Source organism: Poecilia formosa, unplaced genomic scaffold, assembly GCF_000485575.1.
Source record: "Poecilia formosa unplaced genomic scaffold, Poecilia_formosa-5.1.2 Scaffold203, whole genome shotgun sequence".
Lineage (NCBI taxonomy): Eukaryota > Metazoa > Chordata > Actinopteri > Cyprinodontiformes > Poeciliidae > Poecilia > Poecilia formosa.
In genome coordinates, this window is record NW_006800142.1 from 403661 (window position 1) to 418681 (window position 15021).

The following is a 15021-nucleotide window of genomic DNA, read 5'->3' on the forward strand; positions in this document are numbered from 1 at the left end:
GATAGATAGATAGATAGATAGATAGATAGATAGATAGATAGATAGATAGATAGATAGATAGATAGATAGATAGATAGATAGATAGATAGATAGATAGACTGTATTTCATTTTTAGGATAGTTTTGAGTAGTTGAAGATTGTTGACTGAGACTTACAAAATTATCCCGAGGGTTTCAGCTACCATACTGCTCTGTAATTAATTTACTCCTAATTGTCGTCACTTTGTGGGACTTTCCGGTGAATTTAGAGAGCAGGAGCTTTAACTCTTTCCCCTACCACATAGTTATGTGCATTCTACCTCTCTGTTCCCCCCCCCCTCTTTTTTTTTTTCACTTTACCAAAACTCAAACGGTGTGCCTTACATGCAGGCCTAAAGGTGCGCTCCTTGAATTGAATATGTGCATATCATTTCACCAGGCAGGTGATAACATGACACCCAAGTGACCTCACCAGATTCAGACCGCATTCTGTCATGGGTGACGCATGCAGAGACACAGGAAAGGGGCCGGCTGCAGACTGTGGGACCCATACAAATCCATTGAGGCCCATCTTCCTCCCGCTTGCTGAAATCCATGACAGAGCAGCTATCGGCCGTTTGTTTACATCAGCGTTGGGTCGCGGCAGAAAGGAGAAGAGTGGAAATGAAAGGCAGGGTCGTGAGGGGAGGAGGGAGAGACGGAGGAAGGGGAGGATGGCATGAGGAGAAGATTTATGGAGAGGGGCGCAGCGGGGTAGAGGGGGGGCTTTATTACTACACAGTACTGCCCCGGGGAGGTGAGGGGAGAGGGGTGGGGACAGAGAGGGAAAACATTCCCTTTCCCCTTCCTCTCCTTTGCCTATACAGGAGCCACACAGGGGGTGTGGAGCTTTGTTTCTTTGCTTGCAGGAGTGGAGGTGGAAGGGAAGGTGCTGTTCTGCTGAAAGGAGTTTGAACAGAGGAGAGAGCAGGTACAAAGCCTGAGTCAGGCCTTTGTGGAGCAGCAGAAGAACTTCATGCAAACAGTTGCTTTTCCTGGACTCTGTCAACGATCGGCGAGGGAGTGTTTGAACATTAAAAAAAATAAAAAATCAAAAAGACTCTTTTTACGAGCCAGGCCTCTGTGGAGCAATCTCCCCCCCGGAGTGTTTTCACAGACGACAGGGTGGGATGACAGACTCGCTGGAAATCACGTCTGCAGTTCAAAGGCCTCGTCACTGATTGATAAAGTGAATCAGATCAATTGTCTCCCTCTAAGGAATAGTTACAGCAGCGTGGCCCGCGGGCTTTCCCACACCCCCACCGTGCAAACGACGAAAATATGTAGCCGGTGTGGAATTGCTTCGCAGGTCTGCAACATGCCAGACATGAAGCAGAACAACAGAGTTTAAGCGTGCTGTAGTGTGTGGCTCGTGTAGTTGTGAGGTTCGCAGCTGGAAACGTCACAGCAGAGTCGTAAAGATCTCAGGCGGCTCAACGGAGCAATGAAGAAGCCTCAAAGTTACATTGTTTTCTTTAATGCTCCCCGGTGTAAGCTATGAAAAGAAATACTGAAGAGTATTCAAAACATTTCATATGAGCTGTTTTATGAATTAATGCTTCAGATCAAGAAAAGTTTGGAACTTTTGTGATTAAACTTGAATTTACGTCCATATCAAGGTTAGCGACAGCTTTACAAAGTTTGCAAGCAAGGTGAACTTTCTAAAGGAGTTTTATGAGGAAATGAAAAAAGTCATTGCAGTTATGTGCATGTTAGTCAAAAATATTCGCTGGTAAATGTATACTAAATGTATAATAAATATCAAAGCAGCTACTTTATTTTGGTAGAGTCAGAGGATACGTTGAGATACATATATGCTGTATTAATGTTATTAACATTAACTCACTGAAAGGAAAAGCTAATTGTGTTGGAACAAGGATTTAAGTTTGTGTCCAGCTTTTCACTCAGCGCTAATGCTGAATGCAAAAGAAGTTTGGTGAGTATAAAATATTAGCTCTTCATATTCTTTCCATTATGTTTAAGCACATTAGTTTATGAATGTAATGTTCACTACTGGTAAGCGTCTTACAACACTGCCTACTTTACTTTTGAAGCAAATCTCACATGAGGTTTTTGTTTTGCATTTAGCCCATGATGGTTTGATCAGTTAGCTGTTAGCTTTATTTGTAGAGTTCGGTATCTAACAGAGGACAGATACTTTTAAGTGTGTTGTATTGTGAATGGATATGCCCAACTATATAGATCTTTTATAAGAAAGTTTCTGTGTTGAGGAATAATTGAAGTTAAACATAATAATAAGTAGATGAGGATGAAAAAGTTAAAATTCTAACATTAGCCGTGGCATTTTTTTTGGGTAAAACAGTCTATTATACTGTTATAATGTTGTTAGGATGAATTTGGTTCATCCTAACAAAAGAGCTTTCATAAAACTTATGTTTAAAAAGTTTATATTGAGCAGGGAGCTTAGTAGGTTGTTTATTAGAAGCACTAATGCCAACATCAAGCTTGCTGACCAAACTTCTACTTTATATGTCAGAATAGATCTAAAACTTGCATCATTAGTAACAATACATAAAACTAGTTATGTAATGTAGTGAAATCTATCCAAGTTTCTAAACTGTTACACCATGACATTGTTTGATAGATAATTGTGCCTAGTTTAGGAGGAGGCACCTGTTTCCTGGAAAAATGTAGGAAGAAAACTGTAAACACAAACAGCAGTAGTCACATGTAATCCTACTTCCTATATGCAGCCAGTTAACCACAAGTAACAAAACTGTGTAAAAGTTGTCCACACTACCCGGATTTTTCATCATTTAGTTCTGCGTATTAGCATGTTTTGTTAGCTAAAAAAAAAAAAAAAAAAAAAAAAAAAAAAAAAAAACTGCGTCTTCAGGAATCCCCTTCCCCCAGTCGCTTCCCAAGCCCTGGTTCAGATTGCCAAACAGCAATTCCAGTAAATTCACAATGCTCACAAACATACACTTCCTCAATGCGGTCAGTTTTTTATTTGTGAAAAAATCCCTTCTGAACAACGAGCAGGATGTCTTGTTTCATCCGTCACATTGTTTCAAATCAAAATATTTTCAGTTTTACCTCCAGACATGAGAAACGTCTCCAAAGCGAGAACAGGTTGGCTTGACAAGAGATTGGCATGATGAAACAAACTTCTAAGGTGTTTTTGAAAGCTTTTTTTTTTTTTTGTTAGCTGATAAAGTGCAAAGACAAGAATCATGAGCTGTCAGTTCATGTTGACTTTTATCAACTTGAAATGCTGGCGTTTCAGTTCATTTCAGAACACGTGAGCGCCTTCAGGTCAGTGATATCCTCCTGTTTTTCAGGCACCGTCGAAGCTGCAGCCAGTCACTCCTCGTCCTTTGCTGCACGGTTTGTTTTCTGCCTTTTCTGCTTCCACTCCCTCCTCCTCCTCCTCAGAAGGGAGGACGAGGCTGGAGTTCGAGGTCACTGATAAACTTTAAGTGGGATGACGGGATGTTAAATTTTCATCTAATTGAACAGGAGATGAAAGAAAAGCTATATACAACATATTCAGGGACTCTTAAAGCAACAGTTGGTTGTTGTGCCTCATTGCAGCCAACAGAGGGCAGAGTTCTTCCTTTCCTCTCTCCAGTCTTAGAATTTCCCCACTTCTTTCTTACTTTTTTCTCCCCCCGAGATAATTTAAAGATCTAGATAGTTGCCATAAGCATACGTTAAGATCAGATCACTTATACCTCCTGTAAATTCTCGAGAGACTAGATATGCACATTGTCTCACCCAAACACGACTCTGTGTGTTGAATCAAGTAGAATTAGGGGTCAGCTAAAGATGTGCAAGTTGTGTAATCAACCTCTGCTCTGACACACTACCTTACTAGCCTCATATAAAGCACAAGCTTATCTGTGTTACAATTGCTCACATATGCAGAGTGGTATTTTTAATCTTTGCAACACCACATCCCACTTAATGTGACCGCAAGCTCATAAAGAAGCTGTCTCAAAGGAGGAATAACTGTTGTTATTGCTGGAGGGACTTTATGTGTACGTGGGGAGGGGTTGGTCGGGGGAGGGGATACCGACAGAGTTGTTGACAAGCGCTAGAAGCTGAAGCAAGTAAATTTCCATCTGAAGGTAGGTGAAAAAAAAAAAAAAAAAAATATTGCATACTTACTGGCATTTTCAGCTGATGAGCCATCAGGGGGGCTTTACCACAACAGTACATTCAAGTGAAAATAGTCTGTTCAAGCAAAACTGTTCAGGACTACAAAAGAAACTCATTTACTTATTATTCCAACTTACAACATGCCCAAGTTTGCAAATAACTTGAGTCAACTCACATTACAGGACTTTATGCTTATCCACTGTTAGGATTATGAATAAAGCAGACTCCATTGTTTTTTTGTTTGTTTTTTTGTTTTTGTTTTGTTTTTTGTTTTTTTTTCTTGGTATTTCCAACATTTGGAAATCTGTGACATGTGACAAAGATGTTCTGGTCACAAGAGACCGAAACAGCTGTGTGCAGAGGGTGAACTAACACTCACCATTAAAACACCATCCCTGTGGCAGGACATGGAGGTGGCATTGTCATGCTGAGGGAATGTTATGCAAAGGTGGTCAGCAGAATGCGGACGAAAGAAAACCCGACAGAGGCCACACAAGAATCAAGTTCAAGGTTATTTAAAGTTAGAGTGGCCTAGTCAAAGTTGAAGTTATAATTCCCATCTTTGTATTTGTCTACTATAAGACATTTAAATACGCTGACATTTGCGGTTGTAGTGTGATAAAATGTGAAGAAGTGAAAGTTTTATTAATACTTAAACACGAATAAATATCTTGATTAAACTGCGAACATAAAACTACTACTGCAGACATAACACAGATTTTTATAGTAGAAAATGTACTACTGTCTAATTCAGTGTTTCCCAACCCTGGTCCTCAGCGCCCCCCTGCTCTGCATGTTTTAGATGTGCTTCTATTCCAGAACAGCTGATTCAAATGATTGCATGACCATCAAGTACTGCAGAAGCCTGGCAATCACCCAGAGATACAACTCAGGTGTGTAGCAGAAGGGAAATACCTAAAACATGCAGGACAGGGGGGCAGTGAGGACCAGGGTTGAGAAACACTGGTCTAATTCAAAAAGATGTTGTTTATAACAAAAACATTTTCTGCAATGGGATGGTTTAACTTTCCAGTTAAACCGTTGTAAAGTATGAACAAGCATCCCTGTTTTTTTTTGGATACTTCAATTCTAAAGTATTTTCCCGAGCCGTGAGTTCCTCCTCCTTTAGAAACAAACAGGAAAAAAAAAAAGTTTTGGAGAACTGTATGCATAATCCACTGCAGAAATACAACTTGTGGCGATTCGGCTCCTGTTTAAAGTTGTCGCTTACTCAAGACTTCTTGAACTTCCCATTTTTTAACAACATGCCAGCTTGGCTTTCGAAACACCGACAGAACAACTCATCGGCCAGCTGCATGTTGAGCAATGAGTGGTTTAGGACAGCCAGATATGAGCAGAGTTTGATTTTCTGACCGTGAATCAGTCCAAGTTCGTTGGAAATCTGCATTGTTTTTGTGTATGTGTAGGGGTTTTTGTTTCTCCCCTCTTCACTTAGTCCAATCCGTGTGTTGTTTGCATCATTTTTGACAGCCAGGGCACCGTGGTTGCCTCCTTTCATGTCTTCTGGACCTGTAGCGATCATAAGGGAGCGCTGTGGTCATCGTGCAGGATGAAACTAGCCCCGGCCCGAGGAGAGTTGGGGAGGGAGAGCGAGAGATTGAGGGGAGAGGGGAAAATGAGAGCTTGAAGCAATTAATCGTCCTTAAGGGTAGCCACAGCATTGTTAGTGGTGAACCGCCAAATGGTCTTGCCGATGTTGTTCCCATGAATCGCTCCAACATGCCCTCCGCTCACTTCCACTGCCCTTCTTCTCACACTGGGTGGGATGCAGCATCAATGCGAGCCATTGATATGTCGCAGCATTGCGATCACAGCCGGAGTTCAAAATAAACAGCGACTCGGTTTGTGGCTTCTCTGGTGCCAATTCCCAGTAAAACAAGAGGAGTTATGATGTTTTGGTTGAAGACGCAAAAATAGCTACAAAACAAGGGAGCGCGGGGTCAGCGTTTAAGGGAGATTTAATGTCCAATTCTCTGCTGACGCACCACTCTCAAGAGGAGAGGGGAGCGTTTAGAACGAAAGAGTAGCTTCCTCATCTGACTTCCTGACCCACGCTTCCTGAGGAACAATCTTCCAGTCTATCCAGAGGGCTCATGGGAAAAAAAGAAAAAAAAATAGCTTTGTTTTCCATTCGCGCACAGGACCAAGATGGGGTCAAAACCGTCGAGCAATAAGAGGGAGACCGTCGTCAGAAGCTTTCTAATACGCCTCACAATCTCACAGGGCCTTGAACTTCGAACCCCTTGAACTTCTGCAGTTTGTAGCATTAAAACCACAAACTTCAATGTATTTCTTGGTGATTTTTTTGTATTATGTTAAACCCAAAGTCGTGTGGTGTGCTTTGATTGCACCGTGGCTCTGACTGTTTACTGCTGTTGTCCAGCTGGAAGGTGAACCTCTGCCCCAGTCCGGTCCAAACTCCTTTGCGGCCTCTGACAGTCTTTTTTTTTTTTTTTTGTAGATTGCCCTGCGTTTAGCTCCAGTTATCTTCCCATCAGAGCTCTGACCAGCTTTCCTGTCCATGCTAAAGGAACTCCATTATCTTTCACAGTGGGATTAGTTTTATTGATGTTTTACCACGCAGTGTTTTTCACAGTGAACCAGAACGTTTTCTCCCATATGTTCACTTGATCCATTCAAATGCCTTGTTGCAAGCTGCAAAAGGGGGTCGTGTCATGGCTTTCTTTCATACACATGCTTGTTCTTTACGGAGATGCAAGTGCGCACGCGTGTGGTAGCGAACAGATAACATCCAGAGACGGATTGTAACCGTGTATTGCTGTACCGGAAGCATTTCGTATGACTTGACTGGTAAAGTGACATCGACTCCAATCCAGCGCATTTCTTTATAAGCGTGCAAATATCACACTGACGTTTTCTGAAAAACCTCTACGGCCTTCGCAGAATGAGTAATTTGGGACTTGGTGACATCTGAAGGCAAAATTAGGTGCAGTGGAATTTATCTAGGGGTATAGATAAATACAAATGAAATGAATGCCCCACGGTTCTGTTTTTTTATTTTTTAGTTGAAAGCCATGCATTATCATATCGCATGCCGAGAGAACATGGGGTACCTCAACCTGGAGCTCGCAGGGTCCACCTAGTGTTGTTCTACTGGGCAACTGGCAAGACCCCTCTGCAGTCCAGGTGTCATGGTTATGCGGTGGATGATGTAACCAAATATTCCTCCGCCCCTCCCTCGGCGCAAGGAAAAATCAATGGGCTTTGTATAATACTAAAACCACGGAAAGCATTCTCTCACCAAAAAAAACTTGACCCATCTGTCTCAGCTTTGCAGCCCTCCCGGACCTCACAACCAGCGACGTGTGCTCACTTCGAGACTAGAATTACTCCGTCCATGTGTCTGGCTCTGAAGAACACCTGAAACCCCGCCGCCTCTAAGAATCTTCACCTCCTTACGCCCTCAAATGTATTAGATGTGCCTCCATTTCAGCTATTGATATGCTTCCAGATGCTGTTAATACGACAGAGGCTGCATTATGTGTTTGATTGGAGCTCCCACCGAACAAGCGTTCAGAGATGGGCCTTTGATGACGTGCGGACTGATCAGTGGTTGGTTCTCATTAAACGCTGTAGATCTGTGAGAAAAGAACACGTCCCAGTCGACTGGGATCAGATGTGTGATCATTTACTCCCATAAATCTGCTTTTATTATTGCTGTAATTTTAATCTGAACCCTTTTTAAAGCCTTGTTGCGTCGCCAGCAGAATGTGAAAAATGATCTGCAATCTATTACATGAATATACTTCACGATTTGATAGTTCCTAGGGGATCGAAAGGGCTAAAATGCACAAAATTAGGCTACACTTGCCAATGGGGGGAAAAAAAAACAATGGAAAAAATGGATACAAAAATCATTTCAGATTGAATATTCTGATTAAATATGGGTGTACATTTTGTTTCATTCCTACTTTCATGGGTAAGAACCAAAACGAAGGACATCAGATATACCACTATTCATTGTGCTAAGCTATTGGAGCTAAGGTGGTTAGCTAATGAAATAAATGTAAGTATCCTCTGTCTGTTATAAATGTTTCCTGGATAAAACTCCTTTTCATCTTGCCATCCCTATAAGTGATTACCCAAAATATCCAACTTCATTTAATAGTGCTCTTTTCAACAATTGGTGCTTGTGAATTTTTCACAAACCAGATCTCTGATCTGATTAGTACTAAAAAGAAGCTGCAGGAAGCACCTAAATACAGCTTTTACAGCAGGATTGGTCAACACTTACGGATTTATTTGAAAATAATTGGCTGCTCTAAGTGGAGAATTAATCTACTTAAGGCAAATACACATTAGAAGCACCATGGCACTTTGATTGGCACCTTAACACCCTCGGGATGCGTCATACTTGGCAGCAGATTATGGGATGTCAACTACCAAGTACCAATCTGATTTTATCATAAACCCAAATGCTTTTAAAGGAATAAAAAGAAAAAATAAGACCAGTGCAGGCAGGCGTTTGAAAAATGATCCATGTCTCTCCACATCCTGGCAAAACGTATAACTTTCATCTTGCCCAGCCTGAAGTCGGAGCCACGATAGCATCAGCTTATTGGTCGTAGCCAAAGCTTGGCACGGTTAGAAACAAGAAAGTTCTGTCTCAAACCCATTTAGCGGAACAAAAACATAAGTCCTTCTAACTAGTTGCAACATGAGAGAACGATTCCAAACCATTGAAGAGCGGATCCAGAAGCATAAACTGCAACCATTCACGTCTGTAGAGTTAAGAGCACCAACTCGTCTGGAGCCTGCGAGCTGACACCTCGGCTTCTTGATTTCAGTCAAGCAAATGTCAGTACAACAGACCATAAAATGTAGGAAAACATCATAAACGGTGGATAATGACCTCACCATCCAGTCACCGATTACAGTCCAAATAAGCTAATATAGCTAAGCCCTGTGCTGTTAGGTTAGTAGACATACTTTCTTTGTTTGGTCGTCTTACATGAGCACGTGAATGCTCAAGGTCAGCAAACATCCTTGTTTCTGAGGAAACAACTCAAATGTCTTTTTAACAAGCCTTCAACTTTGCTTTAATAACTGCTGTCTCACGAGCCATGTCAGCCGTGAGTCGGTACTGTACATGTCTTGTGCTGCATCGACGATCACCCGGCCGCGATGAGAAGATCTTGTAACATCTGCTCTTTACTCCTCTCTGACCTGTTGCAACTCCCATGGGCTGACATAAGCTCCAGAAGTATTTCCGCTCTCAGTTAAAAGGAGAACAAGGAAATGAACAAGAGTCGAGCAACGCGAGTCCCAGCAAAGTACAGGACAAAACCTAAATCTTGATGTAACTGTAAAGACACAGAGATGAAAGTAAAGACGCTGATGTATCAGACAGGCGAGGAAATCTGACTTTTCTATAGCCGCAAAGTGTAAGGAAAGAGTTGGACTCGATTGAACAAGCGTTGAGGGTTGCACAATGGCTAGCATGAAATTTACTGATAAAAACTATGTGCAGGAATGTGTTTGTAATCCAACTATTCAACCCGTCCTTAGATTCCTGACAGTTCTTACTTGTTCCTGCCAACATATGCTCTTTCCTCCCTGCACTTGTGAACATGCTATTCACATAAACATTATATTGATACATTTTCGCTCTGATGCGTCACGAGTCAAGAATGTTCATCTCACACCAAAGAAATGCGCCGCACACAATAGTGAATAAACGTTCTTAACTCCTTTAGATTTTAGTTAGGCAGAAAACATACAGGCTGTGAGGCTCTAGCACCACTTTAAAAGTAACAGTTCACACATCACTTTGTGATTTTCACCTTGAAATGTGCTGCGTAAGTAAAGCCGTACTTACTTACATCTCAGTGACAAATAATAAGAACATTCAGAACATCTCAGTGTGTTGAGTCAGACTGTATTGCCAAAACTACAAAAAAACGTGAACTTTAATAATTTCCCAAAGATTTTAATGTGCCATTGAGCTAACCTTTAAAGCTACAACTATTTTGCAAAGCTGCTGTGTGTTCACGGGGATCTTTGACTATTTACCTGAAGCGACTTTGTGAGGTTAGTCACTGATGTTGAATGAAACGTTTTGTCTCTGTGTTCGAGATTGGGACTCATTCATGTTCTCGTGGTTCTGGCTATGTATGCTGGATTGGAATAATTTTGAAACAGACAAACTTCTCTCAAATAGCTGGAAACATAAAAAACTCCAAAAATGTCTTGACATGCTGCAGTATGAAATCTTCTTTCCTGGGAACCAAGAGGATGAGCCCATCATCTGAAAAACGGTCCTACACTATAATCCCCAATGCAGCAAACTTACCTGATGCTGTGCTGTTCCCCTGGCAACTGCTAAACACAAACTCATCCATTTGATTGCCAACCAAAGAGGGACAGATTGTCAATTGGACAGCACTGCTACGGAGTCTGACTTCCATCACTGGATCCAAAGCCTTGCACTGCACTCGTTGATGTAAGACTTGGATGGAGCTGTCTGGCTGTGGAAACCCATTCCATGAAGCTACACACTGTTCTTGACCTAATCTCAAGGTCAAATGAAGTTTGGAGTTGTGTGGATGCTGACTGCTAAAACTTGGCAACCTCTGGGAACCATACAGATCGCTATTCACTGGCCCCGCTCTGTGATTTTACCACCATTTTTGTCCGACCTGTTGTTTTTCCCAAATTGCTCCCACTTTGCCATAATACCAGGTAAGAGGCGACTGTGGAGTATTTCAGTAGCAAGGCCATTTCAGGACAGGATGCATCTTGTTACGGTATCACACTGGAATTTCCTGACGTCCTGAGAGCGACCCGTTCTTTCACAAATGTTTGTAGAAGCAGCCAGGATGCCGTGCCTGATTATATACACCTGTGGCTGTGGACGTGCTTGGAGCTCATAAATTCGACGACTTTTCAGGAGCTGACCCTTCACTTTTGAAAAATATGGTGATTAGACTGGTGAGTAGAACCAGCAGAACGCTCTTGTGAACCAAACTAGGGGGTTTCCAGGTGAGTACTGTCAGCGTGGCCTGAACCAGAGGACGACATTATTGCTTCACCGTTGGCGCTCAGTTAGAGTCTGTATGTAAATGATATGTTTGTAAATGTAGCCCAAGGAGAAAATGGGTGAATCTGGCAAGGCTTGAGAGAGCAGAGGGACAAATAGTCCAGGAATTACAAACATTTTAATAATTGTAATCCCTGTAGGGTGAGCTTGTCCTTTCCTGGAACAGTGCATGAGAGATGTGGGAACATGCCAGGTAGGTTGCTATTCTTGCTTTAACACTTCTTTCTTATTACTCAAATGGTTTATTTTGTTGCTACACAAGAGTCCGCCTGGATTCAGATGCATATTTCTCGATTAAAATCTCAGTTGAACCCTTCTTTGTAGAAAATGGTCAGTTTCTCACTATCCATCTGCCACTCTGGACAGTCATTTTGAAAATAGGCTGATTTTGGTGCACCTCTTTTGTAAATGGTCCCATTCCCCTTTCTCTCCCTCCCCCCCATCTTTCTAAATTGACAGAGTGTGTTCCAATAGTTTGAAAAGAAAAAAAAATCTTAAAGAGTTTTGTCTAAGCGCCTAATGAGCCGGAGTGCAGCTTTACGTCCAAGCCAAGCTGAACCCGCTTCTTTTTGTCTTCAAAGCAAACAAGCCTCGCAGTCTTTGAGGCCTGTCCAGTTCTGTCCGCCTCCCTTCCTCCTCTCCCTCCTCACCCTCTTTCAGACCGTCTTCTCCCCCTGGCTGTAAAACAACGTGCAGCTGTGAAGAATCCTTCAGGCTGAATGGGAAGAATCAGTCCATTTGGTTGACTTTCCTGGCCAGGGTTTTAAGTGGGCTTTGCCAGTGCCTAACATGCAATCCGGAGCAGCTCCTGGGCTCCGGCCATTTACATTCAACAGCACAATGGGGAGGAGTCCTCGAGCCCCATAACACACAGGGGTCCAGAGTGCCAAAAACCTGTATGGATCAGATCAACAGGTTCTGCCCTGAAAATGTTAAATGCTGCCATCAACTCTGTCAGTCTGACACTTTTAGGCGACTTAAACACATTTTGCACCAAACAGCAGTGTGCGTTTTTCAATAATTTCATTAATTCAGCAAGACAAATCCCATTTTCTCCCTTCTTGACTTGTTTTATTCAGGATAGTTTATTTATTATCACAGAATCACTCAAAGAATAGTTTCTTTGTTGTAAACAATTGAAGGATTTTTTTTTTTTTTGCATACTGGCCTCAGATGATGACTCAGGTTTCAGATTCCGACTCAACATCAGATCAAGTCGAGCATTTACGCTGGAGCTAAGCACGATTGCTATTTTCTGAACAGACATGAGCACAAATAGACATAATTAAATGATTATGTGTTAATTTAAACCAAATGACAGTACTGGTATGCCTGGATCTGTCTCCTACAGATTTTAACCATCTCTAATGCAGGACCAGATGGTTCAGGAGCAATTAAGATCTGTGTTTCTTGTTAAATTGATATTTGTTGTTCCTCTGTTGCCACTCATTGTGTGTCCCCAAGCCCCAAAAACCAAGCACAACACATTTTTTGGTTTCAAAATTTTGGTAACAGCCTAATATTATTATCATGCTTTCTAAAACAGCACAATGCACTCACTGTGTCCGCTTCCAGCGAGCTTTATTAACGTCACATCATTCTCAGTGGCAGTCCACGTGACTGTGACGACCCAGGGGAGTATTCCCTTTGCTGCTGTGTTGTGTGACACATGAATATGGAAACACTTTTTGTGCTCGTTAAATACTCTTGGGTTTGCTTTTTTTTTTTTTCTTCCCTGCTACTCTTGTAGGTTCTGCAAAGGCTTGTAAAAGTCAATGGCTTTCCCAGAAATGCGAGTTTACAGTCCCCTCAACCCAACTGACTTACATTTACCAAAAAAAAATCGCAGGCTGGCAGCCCCCACCTTCAGACCATCACCGTTGCCAGAACTGCAAGCCAAAACTGCTGCCAAAGTACGCCCGGGCGATCTATCTTTCTGTTCATTGAAGCTTTTAGTTCGGCGTTTTACTCCAGCGTAGCTCTCCGACTCGGCGGGTTTGAGTTATAATGTTAATTTGTAACTTTTAGAATCCTTATAAAGAACTACAAGTGCGTCATCAGCCATCCAGGCACAGTTATACTCCTGTCTGATTGGAGACAGCAGCTGATGTAAGGTGTCTTTTACAAGATTTGCTTTTTGTCCCACTTTGATGCTTCGGATCATCAAACAAATGTAAAAAAGAAAAACAAAAAAAACAGGCAAAGGCAAGCTGAGTAAATACCAAATGTAGTTTTCAAATTCTGATTTTATAAACTTCAGAATTGTGTTAGGCCACAAACTGAAGGCATTCTTCGAATAAAAAGCTGAATTTGTGGTTCCATCGGTGAAAGCGCTACAGAAAACAGACGCCGTCCCATCACACAACCACTGCCGTGTCCTACTAGTTTTTTTGTTTTTTTTTTCCCCTGAATTGTTCTGGTAGATTTTACACCAGATGTAAAGGGACACACACTTTCCAAACGGTTCCACTTTTGTTTCTCTGGCTCACAAAAGTCTCCCTAAAATATGTAAGATCATTCAGATTTTTGGTGGGGGAGGAAGAATGAGAAAAGTCTTTGCTTTGGTTTTGTTTGTGACTTCTCGGATGAGTCTTTGATGCATTCTCGAAGTAGTTTTAGAAGGTCAGCCAATTTTCAAAATGCTTACCTCATGGAAATAGCTTTTTTAATGGCTTTATTTGTTATCGTATCCTGAATTTCTTCAGCTCAAGGAAAGTCATGGGTTTTTTTTTTTCATTTTTATTTTTTTCCTGCTTCATGGAGTCAGGCATTTTTTTTTATTTTTAAGAGATGTCTTACTTTCACACGGTCTCACAGACCTTAGCTCTAAAATCTAGAACGGTAAAGTCTACTGTTGCGAATAAAGAGGCAATTGGAGGAGAGTCAGCAGGTGAAAAGAAAAGATAAATGTGCAGCATTGGAGACACCAGACATAGCATGTGGGTGGGATCATGCTAGTACAGTGCTGGAGCTTCCACTGTGGGCAACCGTCTCGCTGTGTGACTCATTTAGGGGATAAGTGAACAATTAAAATACCAATGAAAAGTGTAAAGTTCTCCATCTTTGCATATGTGAAAAACAAACCCAGAGTGACGTCAGCAGTGACATATCATCCGTGCGGCACTGTCTGGCTTCTAAGAAATGTGCCCAATTAAGCTAATATCACTCTCTCTGTGGAGGACGTGTTGGAAATGACAACTTTCATCTGATTTCGATTGCGGTGGGTGCCTGAAGGGCCTCGAGCAAGAGGCCATTTTCAGAAAGTCCTTAAACACAGGATATGAGTTCGACTCACTCGACAAGCCTGTGAATCAAAGGCTTCCACTGCATGGCTTTCATGTGAGTTTAACATCAGCCTCTGGCTCATACACGATTTTGTTTTTAATAAATGAGGGTCGAATACTTTGACACGAACGGAGGTCGAAGAGCTTCGAAACAAGGATGTCGGAACCGTTTCTTTTTTTTTTTTTAAACTCTCTCGTGTCCGAGAGACAGCACGGCATTGAACGGGTATATTTTTAAAGCGTGGTATTCAGGCCTGATTTATGTCCACTGAGGTAATATCGAGGTTGGCGCCCTTGATGTGTCTTTGCTTCTACAAGACGCCTTAAGCTGGATAAGAGGCCTTAAGGCTCACAGTTCAACGGCATGATGGATGAAAGTGTTCTTTCTTGTTTATGCAACATGACACAAAACATCTGTTGGCCTCTGGAGAGCTTAGATGATGCTGTAACAGCTTTCTCCACTCCCTATTAGACTGTGAGAGAAACGATCAGAGTTTTGTCATAAGCAGGAGTTCTA